We start from the raw sequence: 21,007 nt of genomic DNA, 5'->3' as shown, positions 1-21,007 counted from the left end.
TAAAACCGCTTTAATCAAGATGGCAATCTTCAGGGTACTTGTAGATACTGAACGAGTTCTCATAACGGAGGCCCAGGACAGGGTCCGGTGGAGGGCTTTGGTTAATTCGGTGATGAACCTTCGGGTTCCGTAAGCCATCTGGTTGGTTGGGTCCACTATTTGGGAAGCCTGAGGGGAAGAGACCGCTGGGGAGACCTAGACGTAGATGGGAGGATAATCTCAGGCGGGATCTATGGGAGATAGGAGTTGAAGGAGACTGGATTTTGTTGGCCCAGGACAGGGTCCGGTGGAGGGCTTTGGTTAATTCGGTGATGAACCTTCGGGTTCGTTAAGCCATCTAGTTAGTTAGTTAGTTAAGCCACTAAAGATATATAAACTACAGTTAAAAGTACTTCCACATTGTCATTTATACGGTTCTTAGTCAGAACAACATATTTTCAATCACATCAGTAATACCAACGAAATAATTGTTGTGTTGGACGGAACACTGACTAACTAGGTTGGCTGTCTGACTTTTGGCACATCTTACCGACGTCTGAAGACAGCCATCTTCGTACTCACCGCCAGGAGAACCTCAAATCTACTTCAAGCCACGGCGCGTAACTTAGAGACACCCGTCGAATTAATTTCGTTAATCCTTCTTCAAAAATGAACTGGCGAATTTTCACGGCGCCAAGAAGTTCAAGGCGTCACTCGTGACCTCACAACGCAGATATGCGTTTCTCGAAGAAATGATTGCAGATAGTCCGGTCTGGACATAGAAGCTAGAGAAATAATATTCTCCCCCTGCCGGGGATCGAACCCCGATCGTCCAGCGCGTAGACAGTCACTGTACTGACGGCTACCCGGCTGACATAATAGTTCAATTCTAAAGGGTTTTGACGACGGTTTTTTACACTTAAAATTATTCATTGTCAGGACTTTTTCCATCGTCTGTTCTTTAAAACCACGACGTTTCGGAGGCTGGTTCTGTCTCCGTCTTCAGGTGAGAGGTACCTACTCTGTTGGGTCCCTTAGAAAGAGCTAGTCTCTGTCACTGGACCAATTTTAAGTATAACATAAAAGTATTCAGTACTTAAAATTGTTCACTTTTAATTTTGACTGAATGTCTACAACTCTGTGACAAAACTGTACCGAAGGCAAGGCCAGGGCTGGGGGTCGATGACTGCACGTATTAGACCAGGGCAGGTGGAAGGAAGGCTAAAACCGAAACCAGTCACAAGGCAATGAATACGCACAATGCCTGCGAACTGCTCACTCACTTCTACGCATTTCGTTGTTGGTTTCAGCCTCTCAAGGACACGTTCAGGGCAAACAAGTTAATTTCTCACGGATTCAACACCGGACACGTTCCGGACAAGCCTTTGGTTTATATGCGTTCAAGTTCCCACAGTTCCGTCCGGCGCTCGGCGAAAATTAAGTGTTGAGGAGAACATTTTCACCTACGACGGAGATGTGTAGAGAAAATGAATGGGGGCTGGGCGTGGAGGACAAAGCTGCAAATCACAGCATCCAACTTAGCGAGATCTCGCATAAAAACAATCCCATGGTTTCAGCAAATATCCGTACAATAGTAAAATCGTGAAAGAGCTCTTTTATTATTGGTCATAACCGAAGCCTCCCTGAAGGCCCCAGGTCTTAAGGTACCGCCTGCCCCTGGACCTCGTCAGGCCCTCACCGGACTTGAATAGTATCACGTAGCCTGGTTTCCGTATGCCCAGGGGGAAGGAATAATATACGAGGTGCGATCGGAAAGTTTCAAGACTGTGTCAATAGAGGGCGAACCGGATGTAGTACGAGCTTCTGCCTTTAGCGGGTGCGGCCTACATTCATAGTGAATCAGTGTGCCAGCCGGCATCATCGAATTAGCATTTGTTTCTTAGTTACGGGCGTTTTGGTAGTGCATTACACCGACCCTCCTGCGATTTCGGAATGGCGTGTGCATCAAATTTTGCCAAAGACTCGCCAAAACGGCTACGGAAACCTATGAAATGCTAAAGCAAGCATTTGGGGAGTCCGCAATGGGTCGTGCACAAACTTTTGTGTGGCATTCACGTTTTAAAAATGGCCGAACCTCTGTCGATGATGATGAGCGTTCTGGACGACCATCTTCGAGCACAACGCCCGAAAATGTTACGAAGATTCGGCAGGCCATTCACGAAGATCGACGTCGTACCATCAACGACTTGTGCGACATTGTTGGGATAGGCTATGGGACCTGTCAGCTGATTCTAAAGGAAGAACTCCACATGCGACGCATCCTGTCTGAGGACCAGAAGCAGAATCGACTTCTCGTTTGTCAGGAGCTCAAAGATCTTGCAAGAACCGACCCCAACTTCCTTTCTAAGCTCCGTGTGACTTCTTCCTCTTCCCAAAGATGAAAATTCAGCTAAAGGGAAGGAGATTTGAGACGATAGAAGAGATTCAGGCAGAATCGCAGATGGTGCTTGACAGGCTGACAAAGAAAGATTTCCAGGGATGCTTCCAGGCTTGGCAGCGGCGCTGGGATCGTTGTGTTCACTCCCAGGGGAACTACTTCGAGGGTGATGGATGAATTTAATACCTGAGATAAGTGTAAGGGTTTTTATAGGCGCAGTCTGGAAACCTTTCGATCGCACCTCGTAACTATCAGCGTCATAATTTGGATTCTTCACAAAACACTGGGATGGATCACGCATTCCCTCAATGTATTGCGATATTTATCTCTCGCTTATTCGATACAGCCATTCTAAATTGATATAAAATCAAGGATGCTGTATTTTAAAGCGGGCAAACACGTTGCCACAGATTGTACGCTCTTTGCTAAAGAATTTCGCACCTTGCTGCCACAAATCACTCGCTGAACCGCTTAGAATTAACAGTTTCCGTTGTACGGATGTCACAATCTGACCCTCCAGGCGTGGCCAGAATCAAGTTAACGGAGGAACCTTCTTATACGTGGGTGTATGTAAATTAGGGCGGCAAAAGTTATCCTACAACAGCTGCCTTTCAGAGGCCACAGTCGATTTCCGTTCATCAAGACAAAAGATTTCCAAGATCTGGTTTTCGAATGGTTTGGTAAAATAACGTCAAAAGATTTCGCATTGTGGCGTATCTGTTATCGGCAAACTATGAAATTCAGGCATTCTATAAAACACATAGAACTTTTAGGCAAAGTATGAAACTAACAGTTTATTTTATTCCACAGAATAATTGGGAATTTTATAATATATCTCAGATTCTTTAGGCAAATTATATAACAAAGAATTTTCTATAATATGATTTATACAGTTTTATTTTATCTTTTATATTTGCAAAAACTTAATATAAAAGAATTTTTTTTTAATTTTCAAAACTTTTGTTGTGTTCAGATTCAGTAGCTTTGGTGTTTTCGCGACTATCTGTCAGTGCCACGTGGTTGCCTAGAAGCACTGGACACGCAACGGAGAAATTATCGGAGTATGAGGGAATCCGCTTTCAATTGAAGGACTCGAAAACCGTGGTCTAGGCTAAACCAGACGTCACACTCGCGGTCCTGTCAATGTCGCCCAACCCAATTACCGAATTACACACGACCTGAAACTCCAAACCACCAATTCTGTGTCGCGGTTCTGTTTCAGTTCAGTAAATACATTAGAGCATAAGTGGTAAGTTTTATTATTTAGTGTTCTGTCTAACGACAGGTCCATATGAACAGGATCCTTCCATCCTTTTCTCGGACTGGGGCCTGTTCATATACGTTCTTGGCAGATGATCCAGAAGTGGTTTGCCATTGCCTTCTTCTGTGTGTGAATGCCATGGAGGAAAACTCCGTGTTGCCTAGACCACGGCCATGCCCAACACAAGTTATATTTTCGGGCACCGCCGGGAATCGAACCCGAGACCCCCAGGATTACAAGGCCAGCGTTCTAACCGCTAGACCACCTCATCTTATTATTATTATTTAGTGTTCTGTCTGACGACAGGTCCATATGAACAGGATCCTTCCATCCTTTTCTCGGACTGGGACCTGTTCATATACGTTCTTGGCAGATGATCCAGAAGTGGTTTGCCATTGCCTTCTTCTGTGTGTGAATGGAGTAATTGTTGGGAAGCCCCCGGAGGAAAACTCCGTGTTGCCTAGACCACGGCCTTGCCCAACACAAGTTATAAATTCGGGCACCGCCGGGAATCGAACCCGAGACCCCAGGAAGTACAATATTTTAACTACACCGCGAATTGATACAAATCATTTTATTTCATTCCTAAAACGCACTGGACCCGCGAATAGTCACCGATCAGCTGTCTCGCTCCCATACCTCAAGAGCGGGGTGCACCTCACAGGTTGAGAACCACTTACACGCGACGCCTGGCGTCGAATTTCTGAACTTGCGAAAAATATTATTTGAAGGGTTCTGATCACATTAGTGTGAACCTGAGATTACCGCACGATTATAGGCGTTTCGACGCACGGCGTCGAAATTCCAAAGACAACCCATATATCACCGAATTGTTTCGATCACATTCTAGGGGCCTGCGATGTCGTCGGTTAAGTTAGGTTAGGTTGGGTTAAGTTAGGTTAGGTTAGGTTAGGTTATGTTGCGTTAGGTTAGGTTAGGTTGTGTTGGGTTAGGTTAAGTTAGGTTAGGTTAGCTTATGTTAGGTTGGTTTATGATAATTTACGCTGAGTATGCGATACTGTCCCTTAGGCCCCAAGACCGTCATCCTCGCTACGCTTGGCGTCTCCGGAACGCGTCGAAACATTAGGCGTCGCGACGCCTGACGTCGATTTTTAGTTGACTACTCAGCGTCTTCTGGCTGCCGTCTGATATAAATTTGACGTCATACGAAGCCGTCGCGACGGTGGGCGTCGCGACGCCAGGCGTCGAATTTCAGAACTTGCGAAAAATGTTCTCCGAAGGGTTCTGATCACATTAGTGTGACCCCGAGATGACGTCACGCTTATAGGCGTCTCGACGCCCGGCGTCGAAATTGCAAAGTCACTTCATATATCACCGAATTGTTAGGATCACATTCTAGGGGCCCTGCGATGGCGTCGGTTAAGTTAGGTTAGGTTAGGTTATGTTGGGTTAGGTTAGGATAGGTTAGGTTATGTTGGGATGGGATAGGTTAGGTTAGGTTCAGTTAGGTTAGGTTAGGTTAGGTTAGGTTAGGTTCAGTTAGGTTAGGTTAGGTTAAGTTAGGTTGGTTTATGATAATTTACGCTGAGTATGCGATACTGTCCCTTAGGCCCCAAGACCGTCTTCGTCGCTACGCTTGGCGTCTCCGGAACGCGTCGAAACATTAGGCGTCGCGACGCCTGACGTCGATTTTTAGTTGACTGATCAGCGTCTTCTGTTTGCCTTTATGAAACCCTTAAGTTCAAACTGGTCCTTATCCTAAGCCAGCTGATTCCAATCTCCACAACGACATTCTAATCGTGACATGAAACCAGCGTAAAATTGAAGTTGATACAAAGAGTGGTCTGCCGTCAAAACATCTCATGTATTATCTCACGTAAGAATAAACATAGATTATCAACGTCACATGTGACATACAGCATAAACAATGTACGGTTCGACAGGTCGAGTTTGTGGACTCGATAAAAGTCAAATATCTACTCAAATACACATCCATAATGGAAAATTATGGATGTGTGTGTTGAAATGCTGGAATACGGTAAAGGTTTCAATAGCGAATGGCAAAATAATAAAGTTGAAGATAAAACAAAGGTAGAATATGGCAGAGTTTGTTACAGATATCGTTGAGTGTAAAATTACATTTCTGTCAATTCAATCGCAGATCTGGATACTACCCTATTCAATTTTGAGACGTCCAAGCCAGAAAGTGTCTTGTCTGAAGAAGCAGATGTTCGTGGCGGTCTCTGAGGTCAACATAAATCTGAATCCATGCTCTGCCTCATGGATCATTCGTGTTGACAGTTCACTCCCATTAAATCCCTGAAAAATCCGATCGTCTGTCAGAGGAGTGAACGCACCATGTGCGCTGACTTCCAGGTTCCTCTACTCAAAAACTTTACTTTGGCGAGTCCCCCCCCCCCGGGGGGGGGGGCTCCCCGAAAACAAGAGAACAGTGACTGCATATCTTATTTCTAAGTATATTCATCCCTCGATTTACAAAATGTGTGCCTACTTCTCAATTTACGAACATTATTTTCGCAAAAACCTTGGCCCGAGTCCTCTTCGTAACGAACGCCGAGGAATACGGCAACACGGAGCACACGGAAAACGTTACCCTGACTCACCTCTCTCAGCCACACATTAATTTATTAATTTCATATCACTAATTCTTTATAATTCTTTTATTAAAACGGTAGTAAAGGATTTTATAAAGACAACTGTTTTATTTACGTTTACGTAAATTCTGATAACAGAATATCTCAACCTTTTTAGGCAGGCGTACCACTAATTCTAATTTAACAGATTAAATGTACCGCTAACCAAATGCGTTCAGGCAAAACTTATTTTTATTATTTTATTCAGTGTTCTGTCTGATGACAGGTCCATATGAACAGGATCCTTCCATCCTTTTCTCGGACTGGGACCTGTTCATATACGTTCTTGGCAGATGATCCAGAAGTGGTTTGCCATTGCCTTCTTCTGTGTGTGAATGGAGTAATTGTTGGGATGCCCGGAGGAAAACTCCGTGTTGCCTAGACCACGGCCTTGCCCAACACAAGTTATAAATTCGGGCACCGCCGGGAATCGAACCCGAGACCTCAGGATTACAAGGCCAGCGTTCTAACCGCTAGACCACCTCATCTTATTATTATTTAGTGTTCTGTGTGACGACAGGTCCATATGAACAGGATCCTTCCATCCTTTTCTCGGACTGGGACCTGTTCAAATACGTTCTTGGCAGATGATCCAGAAGTGGTTTGCCATTGCCTTCTTATGTGTGTGAATGGAGTAATTGTTGGGATGCCACGGAGGAAAACTCCGTGTTGCCTAGACCACGGCCTTGCCCAACACAAGTTATAAATTCGGGCACCGCCGGGAATCGAACCCGAGACCTCAGGATTACAAGGCCAGCGTTCTGATCGCTAGACCACCTCATCTTATTATTATTTAGTGTTCTGTGTGACGACAGGTCCATATGAACAGGATCCTTCCATCCTTTTCTCGGACTGGGACCTGTTCAAATACGTTCTTGGCAGATGATCCAGAAGTGGTTTGCCATTGCCTTCTTCTGTGTGTGAATGGAGTAATTGTTGGGATGACACGGAGGAAAACTCCGTGTTGCCTAGACCACGGCCTTGCCCAACACAAGTTATAAATTCGGGCACCGCAGGGAATCGAACCCGAGACCCCAGGATTACAAGACTTATTTATGTTAATATTATCTTCTGATTTTCTTACTTAGTTCGCGTACCATAGATTGAGAAACGCTGTTGTAGACCGTTTCATTTAACACTTCATTAGTGCTTTATAGTGTCATATAGATAGCAACTATCATGAAAACGTAAAACTGACCTTAGTTTTACGAGTGTATATTATTCTAACACATTCTAACGCTGGATCATTTTTGTGGGAGTTGGAAACGAATCATAAATGTTTACAATGAAATTAATGGGAATTTCATTTTAGATTTACGTATTTTCATAGACCAAATTACGTTCGTAAACAGTGGGGATGGGTGTGTCTGTCGTCTTAACTGTACCCCAGACATTACGGAACGCAAGAATCTGCACATATTCGCTACGTCGGGGGCAAACATCGAGTAGTTCACTCGAACAGGACGATGATGCACGATGTGACGATAAAACTGAACACGTGCCAGACTACGTAACGGTGAATTCAACAGCACTGTACTTTGCGACAATCCCGTTTTTAACCTCACTCGCTGCTCACAAACCTGTAGTTACAGATGAACACGACCTAGAAAATCCAGGTTTACAGAGGACCTCATACGTCAAAGGCGAAGTTATCTTCGGGTTTTAAAATATGTTACAGGAAAAATGAACGCATAACAAAAAGAAGAATTGATTCGTCCGTTCATAAGTTTCATCTCCGAAACTACTGAACGGATTTGGATTAAAATTTACATTTAAAATCTACGTACAGTTGAACGATGCCCGGAGACTATCAAATAAGTTCGGATCGATCCAACATAACCGTGACGTTCAAATCTAACTTAACACGTTTTAAAATCGGATTTTCGTACAAAATTTTGATAAGCTTACAGAACACGAACAAAAACATCACAGTAAACTACTGTCTTATATTAATTCTATTTAGGTCACAGCAGCTGGTATGAATTGATAAAACGTGAGAAATTTAAGCATCGATTATTATTTTTTATTTTATTTTTACACAGAACTAGCAAACTAGTTCAACTAGCAGATGGTTGTGTGGTTCCCATACACCAGATGTTTAAGCTAACGCTGAATGGTAAGAAAATAAACAGAAATTGCATGTAGGAGCTGCCAAGACCGCGGTCCGTGGGTTACAGAGATCCACGGAACAAAGCTCTACTTCAAGCTAACAGTCGGTCAAAGTTATCGAACACTTCGCCTTTACGAATTTCAGCAAAGAGGTTTCTAATAAAACTTACAAATGCATGAACACAAGAAGATAAAAATGATGGTACCCCCAGGTTTCGAACCGATAACAATCAGCGGTCAGTCTCTGCTAGTAAAATAACCATATACTTCTAACACAGTTAATACCATCGCCCGACACAAAGCATGATCCTGAATGGATTCAATTTAAACTTCCCAAAAACTATTTCGATGGGGCATGCCCAAAATGAACACCAAACTTATGTGATTCAAATTATGACTATAACTAACCAACCAGATGGCTTACGGAACCCGAAGGTTCATCACCGAATTAACCAAAGCCCTCCACCGGACCCTGTCCTGGGCCAACAAAATCCATTCTCCTTCAACTCCTATCTCCCATAGATCCCGCCTGAGATTATCCTCCCATCTACGTCTAGGTCTCTCCAGAGGTCTCTTCCTCTCAGGCTTCCCAAATAGTGGACCCAACCAACCAGATGGCTTACGGAACCCGAAGGTTCATCACCGAATTAACCAAAGCCCTCCACCGGACCCTGTCCTGGGCCAACAAAATCCATTCTCCTTCAACTCCTATCTCCCATAGATCCCGCCTGAGATTATCCTCCCATCTACGTCTAGGTCTCTCCAGAGGTCTCTTCCTCTCAGGCTTCCCAAATAGTGGACCCAACCAACCAGATGGCTTACCGAACCCGAAGGTTCATCACCGAATTAACCAAAGCCCTCCACCGGACCCTGTCCTGGGCCAACAAAATCCATTCTCCTTCAACTCCTGTCTCCCATAGATCCCGCCTGAGATTATCCTCCCATCTACGTCTAGGTCTCCCCAGAGGTCTCTTCCCCTCAGGCTTCCCAACCAATACCCGGTGCACACCTCTTATCCCATCTCATTCTTCTCGACTTAATCACCCTGACAATATTGGGGGAGGAGAACAGATTTTTAAGCTCGTCATTATGCAGTTTTCTCCACGCCCCATCGAATTATGACTATAGTAGTGTAATGTAACAACTCGTTCAACACACACCACTCTTATAATTGTCTTTCCGTTTTCGACTGTACGTTACATTTACCGTCGAATCGCTCTTCAAGTCAATACGACAAATTTCTTCCTACATTTCTCTCTGATCAATGAAATAATTTTTAACAGACCACAAAACTAAGGAAAGTCCAGTTAAAGTGCGGTCACTGATAAAATTAAACGTAACTGCCACAAAGTAAGACAATTCTGTTGTTGATACATGAGTCGTATCGCGGAAACATTGTAGCTCTTGGTTGTGAGTCATGCAGTTCCATCCCGGAAATGACAGTATCTTCTACAACGTAGAAATCGTATTCTAAATCTGGCACATTTCATCTATTGCCACCGCGATAGGATCCCTTGGTCCTCAGCCCACCGCAAGGCCTCCGTCATCAATGAGCAACACACAGAACGAGTGGCTTTCTAACACAGGATTCACCCATCACCGCGTCTGAAAACCGATGGACAAAGATTTCAAACGCACAAACAAGGAAGTCAAATTCAGTGTGTTCCGGTTAAACAGAACACATCGGGACTAGAACATTTTGGCCCAATTACGCGACGTTCCTCGTAAAGGTTTAAAAAAGGTTTGTTCTTTAAGATTTATCCCAAATAAACGGCTGCCCGGATTAACCGGTGGACCAATCAACCGGAATCTACTATACATTCTAAATACCGACAATAATTGTCCTGCGGGCAGAATGCGATGCAAGGACCACCAGCTGCCAATCCTTTCACTAATGAAAGACAGGAACTCAGCAACTTCCCGGTAAAGGATCATTCCAAGTATTCTCCACAATACGAGCTTGTTTACAGACCGATTTTGGTAACACATCAAGTCCTGAAAATGCAGTACAAAGGATCCACACGCCTCTCTCTGAATCTGTGTCAGTTTCCTCCAGAGAGGATGCGAATTCTACGTTTTGGTACTGAAGAAGCAACGACGATTCTAACATTGCATCAAATCTTACAAAATTTTAAATTCATCAACCATCCTTGTCCCAAGCCATGGCGACCTGCATTCTCAATCTCAGAAACAGTTTTGAGATTACGTAAAATTCACGACCGTACGCCTTTATCTTCAGGGTTTACGCAAATGTTATCTAACCTTCCCTGAATTTGAGATGGCAGGGGCATTTTGGTGGTGGGCAAAATCTCAAAAATAATTTTGCACGTAACTATTAAACACGTTCTCATAAAATTCAAACGACAACTGTTCTATCGGCAACTGAAAAAGTATTTGACTTGAACGGCCATCCAGAACTGGAACCTCTTTCCAGCGAGGCGTGGCCAAGACCGTTACGAGCCACTCACGCGTCACGTAATTTGCTCATGACTGTACAAAACTGTAGATGTACACAAAGTTGGTTAGGAAACCCCATGGGACAGTAGAGGCACTGATCCAGCGAACGATTTAATGAAATGGTAATTTGGGGCACATACACACGAAATTTTGATTTGTAAACCTGAAGACACCATCAGAAGGACGTAAGGGTAAATCTGACGATATTATTAAAATGTATCTTAAGGAAACAGGATTGGATTCATCTGGCTCAGGGCAGGGACCAGTGGCGAGCTGTCGTCTTCCAAACACAGAAAGAGAGTTTCTTGTCTATATGAGCGTATTAACAGCTTCTCAATATGTACTTTGATCCACAGAGTAAAGAAGTTAGTTTAGTTGATCAGCAAAACCTCGTTGGAAGAGATTAAATAATTGAATACGTCGCTGTTAAATAAATAATTTTGAATATGTGTACTGGATTGCGACAAAGCTAGAACAGAGACTTGTATCCTAGGGCAATGAATTTTAGAGCGGCTAAATGATTACGCTGTTAAGACTCGTACCACGAAGATAAAAAGTTAATTTCTTGAATTAACTACGTAAGCCTATTCCAAGACGTAAGAGATATGCAGTTTAACCCTTTGAAGCCGAAGATCGTCTGAATATTATTTACGAATTCAGTCCGTACCGCGAAGAAAACACTACACCTCACCATTACGAAAATCAGCTGGTTAACCCTTTGAAGCCGAAGCTCGTCTTCATAATATTTACGAATCCAGACCGTACCGCGAAGAAAACACTTCACTTAACCATTAGAAGTAGAATCAGGCGGTACCACATAAGATTTAACAAAAGAACATCCCGGTCAAAGCCTTAAATAGCTGATTCATCGAATTCTGTGTAATACGCCGAGACACAATCATCGAAATTTCAACTAAAACATTAAAACATTGGCTGTAACCTCCAACACCTAAGAACCCAGAAAAACACCAGGTTCAGCTGCAGACGATGCGAACAAAAGTCAAATCACATTTTTTTTAAAAACACGGCAAGCTGCTTAGCAGTTGTAACTTTGCTGTCGTTGATTACAGAGATACTCAAAAAGTGTTCTAATACTATATAACTAAGTTCTGTTAGAATTCGTGAATATTTAATGAGATAAACGAATGTATGTCGCCTTTCCTCCGGCTTCAAATACAAAGTCTCATGAAAACCAGAGTCCCCCGATTTTTTTTTCTTCAAAATCTTATTCGGGACTTGTTTTATTCCAGAGACAGATGTATTACATTTTCCTCAAAATATTCCAGTCTTTCTTCACTTATCGTGTACCTTTGTCTCAGGCAACACGAAAGTTCGGCCAGATATCACAATGAAAAAGGCTATCTTCTGGGTTGTTGCGCCTTGTAATCCACGTCTTGATCTACCAAGTTCTCTCTTTCACCGATAATTCCGAACCTAAATATGTTTGTTGACTCCATCCGTGTTCGTGAAGTGCATACAAACCTTCATTTAACCACTTTTAACAATACTGTGTAAAAAAAATTAACATTTATCTTACGATATTTTATGCATCTGTGTAACTTCGCGTAAAAGACATTCAAAGCAAGAACTTAATTACAGAGAAAGCACAATTTTTTTTCAGTGTCAGCTGGGAACAAAGAAACTAAGAGCATGACGTTTCCCCAAGGAGAGAGAGACAGAGAAGGAGATACCGGAACAAAAAAAAACTCCGGGTACACATGTTGCTCACATCTGGCAACATGGCAACACTGGTAATTAACTCCCGTCTCCAATAACCACAAAGCTTCGTGTGAGTGAGTAAGAGTAATGGTGTAACTACATTAGAGGAGGCAGCGCTTACCTATCTGCCCCAGATTAAACGTTATTATCCTCTGCAACCCCCCCCCCCGCCCCCGGAATCCGATGTCCTTGGGCTCTCCGGAGAAAAAAAGTATTCTGCTAACCCCCAGAGTTCAGGTGACCCACCATACAGATCAGGGGTTTCGGTAAAAAAAATATCCGTCTTCCAAACCCTGCACCTTCAGTGTCGACCATTTTTCGTTACGATAAATACGTAACTAATATTAGATTAACATAAATTTTAAATATTTTTCGATGCACTTTTACGTTTAAGAAAACAATTCATACCTCCACAGGCGGTAAAGACCGGATGAAATTCCACGGGGAATAAATTTCGTATCATAAACATTTGTTTTCCAACCCAGAACAACAAAAAAACATCAACCCTGCTTCGTACCACGTTTTACTCATCGACATATTTCTAAAATCTGCCTAACTGCGAGCAGCACTTGTGAAATTACCATTTTGTCATATGGAATCATCAATGAGAGACTGCAGGCCCCTGTGGACGCAACCAAACGCACATCAGTCGATTACAGTTACAGTATTTTCCCCTCATACAGAAATTGTATAAATACTTTACCGACCGATTTCCACGAAATATAGTATAACCTCCACGCCAATGCGGGCAACACGATATTTGCACTCTTTTTTTTTTCAACAATATGGTGGCCACGCGATCGATTCGGTTGTGCAAACTGGAGTTTACACGACGGAAATGAAATTTATTCACAACTGCAGACCAGTTGTGTAAGCCATCAAAGCGAAAATAAAAATCAAACCAACAAAAACTTTTACAGTGCATTTCCTCCGAATCTACATCGACTACAACAACCGAAGCGTCCAGAGTTCATCGCCGCGTACAACTTGCAATATCATCACATCAACTGGAAGACAACATTTAACAGAAATTGTGAGCACTAATTCGCGTGAAACTTGCAGTCATGGAACGTAATGTGACGAAACTTCACTTTCCATTTTACTCAAAAGACAAAGTGAACTGTCTTTACCCTTCGATACGTGTGTGAAATTTGGTTTATCTACCTCGCAAGCAAGAATACAATCAAGTCGAGAACAAGGTTCTTGAAAATATATATACATATATAAGCTTAACCCTTTGAAGACGAAGCTCGTCTAAATACTATTTAATAAATGAGCCCGTACCGCGAAGAAAACACAACGCTTCACCATTACTACGATCAACTGGTTAACGCTGTTTAAGGAAATAATCCCTTTTTACACTGAAAACAATACGAAACCCATACAAACAAAACTCAGATTTATTAACTGTGTAAAGCAGGTGGTACATATAGTTACCACTGGGTCTTAAAGGGTTAATGTCTCTCTTAATATTTTCCTATGTCTAAGGACTTTGCGTAGTTTTCCTTTTGTAATGACTGATCGTCTGTAAAATTTAATGAACAGATTGAATTTCTGTTTAACCCTTTGAAGACGAAGCTCGTCTAAATATTATTTAATAAATCAGCTCGTACCGCGAAGAAAACACAACGCTTCACCATTACTACGATCAACTAGTTGACGCTGTTTAAGGAAATAATCCCTTTTTACACTGAAAACAATACGAAACCCATACAAACAAAACGCAGAGTTATTAACTGTGTAAAACAGGTGGTACATGTAGTTACCACTGGGTCTTAAAGGCCTTTCGCGCCGTGTGGCAGAACTCTAAGGCGTAAATTGTAAACGGAATTCTTCAATGTGAATGTCGGTGAATGTCGGTCTGATACAACACTCATCATTTACAATAGTCAGTATATCAAATACAATAGTCAGGTTTAGCGAAATTCTTCAAACGCATAAAACGTGGTCATTTTGCTTAAATCAAGAAGGATGAAGTTGGAAAGACATGTAGCGCGTAAGGTGGAAACAAGAAACTCTCACAATATTTTAAAAGGAAATCTCGAAGGAAGTGATAAGGACGGGGAAACCCAGAGAGGACAGCATTAAAATAAACCTGAAATTGCTCCAAACGAGGTAAAATAGACACACGAATGAATTGTCGAGTTCCCTTACACGAAATTCCTTCTTGATCAGCTGAAATCCTTTCGCCACGTGCATCGTAAAGTCAATGAAAAGATTTTAAACCTTGCAAAACAAGTTAAATCAAAAAGATTATGGTTTTTAGCAGAGCATACTTACGTAACACCTCACAGGAGTTGGTACATTAAATTGAGAACTTAAGCTTTTATGTCCACTGGTCTAGGTTTTTGGTTTATTATTACGCACCACAGTTAGTAGCGATTGTGTAGCATGAGATGACTAACGATTAGGCACTCCGAGCACCAACACTTGCAGGTGGTATTCTGTAATTAAATTGACCCGAGCGAACTGGTTGGTAGAAATGGCGGTCTCCTTGTTGGTGGGTTTTCTTTTTAGACAGGACGAAACAAATGTAAAATACACCCGTTGTAGCCTCAGTCTGTCAGAAAAAAAGTGTGCAGTTTAAATTCACCGTAAGTGAAAAATATTAATTCCTGGTTTATGAAATAGTCTACAAGTGAAATTCCTGGTTCTCACATCGGCGGGTATGAAAAAAGGGGTGTCTTCTGGGAAGCTGACCCCTGTAATCTGGTAAAAATTTACCTTCTAGATCAGTGGTATTCAACCTTTTTTGTTCGCGTACCCCCAGATATAATTTCTCTTGAACTTTGTACCCCTAAAATTGTTGGTGTATAATTCAAGTTATACATAGTATATAATCTACATCTAAAATAAATTAAATAAATTACATTACAGATTATTCAGTGTTTATCATAAAATAAAATAAATATTTTTTTAAATTTCACGTACCCCCTAAGATGTCTTCGCGTACCCCCAAATATAATTTCTCAACTTTGTACCCCCAAAGTTGATGGTGTATAATTCAAGTTATACATAGTATATAATCTACATCTAAAATAAATTAAATAAATTACATTACTGATTATTCAGTGTTTATCATAAAATAATATTTTTTTTTTTAAATTTCACGTACCCCCTAAGATGTCTCAGCGTACCCCAGGTTGAATACCACTGTTCTAGATTATGAAGATAACAGTTCCCTCTGAATTGTCATTCTCTTTCTATTATAATTCACAATTCAGAAGAGTTATCTTAAGGCTAAAGAGGTTTGCGTGTCGGTGACACGTGGTAACAGATTTACAGAACAAAGTCACGGTTCGCCTCCTTTAATGAAAATATCTGATTTCGTGATGGTCGGTTTTGCGTATCAACTGGTGAACGGAGATGTCTACTTCGTGCTGTATGTGGTGAAGCTCTCTTAATCAACAATTTACGCGTAAGAAATGTGAGCGCACATTTAACAAGAGGACATGATGCATCTCTTGTGAATAAGCTACTAAAACTTTTCAAACGAACATATAAGAAGTGCAAAAACGGCTAAACTTCATGTAAACATCTGTGAGTATCTCCAGAAAAACATTTTCGACCTCATTCGAAACTGGAACTGCTAAAAATAAAATGGCCTCATACGCTACCGGAAGCCATTAAAATGTCAACCATCGTGAAAAGCACAGCGCAATATTTAAAGCAATTAATTACTCTTAATAATAATACCGTCATAGAATCAACTGAATAAATCTCAAAAGACGCCAAGGAACATTTTCTAACTCAGAATAAATATACTCAAAATTTCTTTCGACCACTTGCAGAGACAATTACGCACGGAAATAGTCGTAAAAGACCTAAGTCTCACATTTTAAAGGAGACAACTAACCGTCTGTCACTGCAGGTTGTGTAACTTAATCACAATACGTTGACTGCCACAGGCGAATAAACACGCTTAAAGCAAACCTGTCAGAAGCTATGGAGAAGAAAGTAGATCTGTGGAAAGTAAAATCAGGGCAACAACAACAACAACCACTTATCCATTACTAATCTTAACTACTTCCTCAGCCCAGAATCAACCATACTCTCCACAACATGTTCATTCCAGTGTTTCAAAACACCACAACACTAAATGTACCACCCACTTTCAGTAACATAAATAAAGTCACAGATAACTACTCCAGAGTACACCTTTCCAATCAAGTTATTTTTATTATTATACAGTTGGGTACTTGTGGGTTATCGGGACAGATCGCTTTAAAAATAGGTTAGGTTAGCTTAGGTTAGGTTATGTTAGGTTAGGTTATATTAGGTTAGGTTAGCTTAGGTTAGGTTATGTTAGGTTGGGTTAGTTAGGTTTGGTTAATGTGTGTGGATAAATGACATATACTTGAAAGTTATTACATTTTATTTCAATAAATGACAACTAACCTAACCTATTTTTAAAGCAATGTGTCCCGATAACCCACAAGTACCTACAGTTGTTATAACTGTTTGTGTTGTTAATGATACTGTTGCTGTCACCTACTGGAAGAACTTGTTGCTCGAGTACAGATTCTGTCCGTCTTAAATTTGCGTGGCATGAGATCGAAGATTTGTGGCCTCAGTAATTACAAAGGTGCCTGCTAAGTCACTACCGCCTCTGTTAAGGCAGGGAAATGACGACTGTAATAATTAACAAGAAGTTACAGCAGAATCTGTATATTTATGATCATCTCCACACCACGTCTGATGTGCCTAGGGCTGATGGTTCACCACGGACATCAAATCAACAACTAAACATATATTTTAGATACTTGCCAATGTTAATGGCATTCTGACCATTAGAGTGAGTGTTCGCTTCCAAATAAGGACTCTGCCCCACTGAGTTGGTCTCAATGCATAAATATACTCAAATATTTGACTGATAAGGCTATTAAGGGGCTTGAAGATTACGAAAATTATGTGTGAGGCTACTAGATGACCTCTGAAAGGGAAAACAAAGTTAGAATCACAAACAGAATTAGAAAAACAAAGGGCAATGCCAATAGTCGGTCATGAACATTTACAACTAACATGAAATAATGGGAAAGACCAGAAATCAGGAGTAGCTGATACGTCAATGTAAGAACATTGTTAAAAAATAGAACTTTGTCAATTTAAATACAAAAGTATAAACATTTTTCACATTTTCAATGAACGGATGACAATCTCATGTCAGTAAACAAGTAGAATGATTTGAAGCAGACCCACAAGATGGCCATCTTCCTCTGTAATCCAAAGAACAAGTGAGAAACCAGCAGTTCTGATCACTTCGATTCAAATACTGTCTCACGTCATGAGGAATGCAACATCCTTCATCATAAATATACGTTCCTGAAGCTGCACAATCGGGCAATGATTTGAAAACGCGATGACTTGCACCTAGTTTATTATAAATATCTTCTATTTCTTTGTCATGTTCTCATACGCAGCCAAGGCTCTGCTATGCCTGCAAACTGCTCGTCATTTAAAATCCAAACTTTCCTGTGTGTTTGGAGTTCATCATCCCAAATTTTCTTGCAAAAGACGGTAACAAGCATTCTGAAACTGAGATCATTTCAAGACATATACTGTTTTTAAACAGCAACTTTCAGTGTCACAGACTCTTATGAAAATTCTCATTCAGTTCTTCAAAATGCTACTTTAAATGTTTAAAACCAGGAACTTCAACCAAATCTTAAAGGATGTGGTAACAAGTTGTTCTGAAACAGATACTGAAAATGGAAATATATGTGGCCTGAAGTTCGAATGTCCAGGGTAACTGTCGTTTCATAGTAAAATTTACACAATTTTAATCCCATACACACATTCCTAGAGGTAACTTCACAAACAGTTCATACATAGTACAGCTTCCTGGCTGTAATTCAGCCGCAACGCTGTGAGCTTTCGATAACAGAAATTCCGCAAACGTTGTTATCTAGTATGTAACTGAATCGACGACTGATAAAATCCATTATGTAAATAATTCACTTAAGTTACACTGACATGCCCGGGAGATTTGAAGTTATGTTGCTTTAAATGTCGGACTCGTGGCACTACAATTACCAGATTGATAAACTAGCGATTAATTACTTCCTATTTTTAACGAGAGCAACTTGCATTGAAAATAACATGAAGGCCTTTTTCGGTGAGCGTAGGAAACAAACTCACTGATTTCGTACGCATGTACAGGTACCAAAGACAAGACGCCGTTTCGAAACATACAAAAAAAAACGCAATTGGGACACACATTCAGATAGCGAGGCGCTCCCGTCTTTAGTAGTAAGGTGTCATTTAGATTAAGCACTAGTCACATTCAATACAGTTACATACCTAATGGCCAACCAACATATTCAGGAACAAGAATGCTGAACTATATCCATCTTTGAACCACCACATATCACTCACACACATTAGAAAACTGTATGCAGCATACATAGCAACGATAACCAAAAACGTTGGCACAAGTAGCACAACACAGGAAACGCGGAACAAAACTGCATTCGTACCACAGCATGGATCCGCTACTGCCTTACGGACAGAATCAAAGCAGCACCATCTATTGGCCGTGGTACAAGTTATATGACAAATGCGCAACAGGTCACGAGTGGTCCGTACAGTACATTTTGACCTCCGACGAAAAAATTGATGCATGAATGGGCATGTGGAAAAGTCTTTCATTCCACACTAATAATATTTGAGCTCCGAACTTGTAGTGTCGACAATTCAAACTGTACACCGCACAGAGAGAATTACACAACTTGATCACAAGACTTATATTAATGGTCACCTTTAACTTGCATCTTACACGTTGTTCAGTTGGCCATGCTTGTTACAATGTCAATTCAAATTACTAAACCTGAAAATTATTTACAATGGACGCAAAACAACTCCAATCTTGACCTGTCACAGTATGCAAGGTAGGGAAAATGGAAGGGACACAGGGGAAGCAAGCCAACAAAAAGTCTGTCAGAGCACTGGAAACATTTTTTCTTTTAATTCTGAGACAGTGGTGGCATTCCAATGCACTGAATTTTAACTGTAATTTACCTTTGAGGTACTTCAGCAAACTCATGGTCCCTTGTAGATCCTAACCTTGAAACACATTTCTGTCTCTCTCATACTGGCTTTTGAGTATTCTTCACGCTTTAGTAAAACTGACAAACACCTTGGCCCATTCATGTCTTGTCACATCTTTCATAATTATGTTATAACAACGACCTTAGAACACACTGTCACAGGGATGACAATCGACCACTGCCATGCAACAATGAACGACCTTGAATACCACTCCTACCTTATTGTTACCTTTGATTACCCTGCTGATGTCATGGCCCGTGATGTGGTGTAAAGAACACCTCTGGTATTTCAGTGTACTCCAAATGGTACTTCTTTCCAATTCTGACGATTCATAACTTCAGCAGATCTTCAAACAAACTCATAGTAACTTGCCACTCCTGACCTTGAATCATATTCCATCTCATAATGGATTTTTGATTCATAATTTCAGTAAACTATGGTAGCTTGCTGCTCCTAACCTTAAACAATTATTTCTCTGTCTCCTGTTCTTACACCTGCATTTGAGTGTGTGTAAAAATATGCAGAATATGAGATTTGTGTTTTTCAAAGCAGTGAAATATATTAGTCACTACTTATTATTTACTACTGTCAATCCATCCTATTTTATGAGAATGGTTGAGTTGGTATCAAAGCCTCTTTTTCTGTAGCAATGAAAAGGCCCCAAATGGCAGAAAAAGTCAGAAATATTCCTATTTGAACAAACATTCCAAAACTTTTTCTGCCATCTACCAGTTGTGAAAGCCAAACTGCCCATTTAAATTCCTTAATTTGACCCTTACACTCATTCCCGACAGGATGTACCGCATTTATAACAGCTGTTATATTTAAGAGACCTGTAGCAAACACAATTGCAGCATTGTTTTTCTAATAATGTAATAAATACCAGCATAATGCAAGTATACTAATGTAAAGGATATTTAATTAAGTTTCATTGTGTCTGATATTTATTCTATCACAATGACATGCATCATACAAATTTATCAACATGATTTACTTCCTCAAAATTCGATAAAAGTCAAACTGTGGTATAAAATTGCAAAGTAAAATAAATATACAATAAACACCAAGACTGGAACGGAGTACTCTGCAGAGTACACAAAATTTCCATAGGCATTCTTTATGTCACACCTGATGGGTGCGCGATAAACCAGACAGGAAAATTATATTTGTGTAAATGGGGAGTCCTTAAACAAGGAAAGAAGATGACGTTCCAGGAATTAAAGCGAGAAGCCGAGAATAGGGACAACTGGAGAGCTCTTTTTGGGCAGAGCAATGGACCTGTCGTAAGACAGAACACTTAATAATAATAATAATAATAATATGGGGAGTATGGGTTCATGTCTAGCTGGAGGTAAGATATGAGAGACGGACACACACGATATGCCAACAAGGGCATTCCTTACTTATGCTAAAGCATAAAGA

General features: G+C 41.0%; 1 protein-coding gene across 4 annotated transcripts in view; it reads right to left on the bottom strand.

Moving 5' to 3' along the window:
* The window catches only part of CdGAPr (GTPase-activating protein CdGAPr), a 95,252-nt gene extending 76,245 nt beyond the window's left edge, over positions 1-19,007 (bottom strand). For all 4 annotated transcript variants that reach the window (XM_087340837.1, XM_087340844.1, XM_087340838.1 and 1 more), the window contains exon 1: positions 18,839-19,007. The gene's annotated coding sequence lies outside the window, so the exon portion shown is untranslated. The remainder of the gene's footprint in view (positions 1-18,838) is intronic.
* Positions 19,008-21,007: the final 2,000 nt, after the last annotated feature.

Source organism: Zootermopsis nevadensis, unplaced genomic scaffold (genome assembly GCF_977971745.1).
Source record: "Zootermopsis nevadensis isolate Lab colony 2312 unplaced genomic scaffold, Znev_1.0 Znev_ptg000061l, whole genome shotgun sequence".
NCBI lineage: Eukaryota > Metazoa > Arthropoda > Insecta > Blattodea > Termopsidae > Zootermopsis > Zootermopsis nevadensis.
This window is presented reverse-complemented; position numbering and strand designations above follow the sequence as displayed.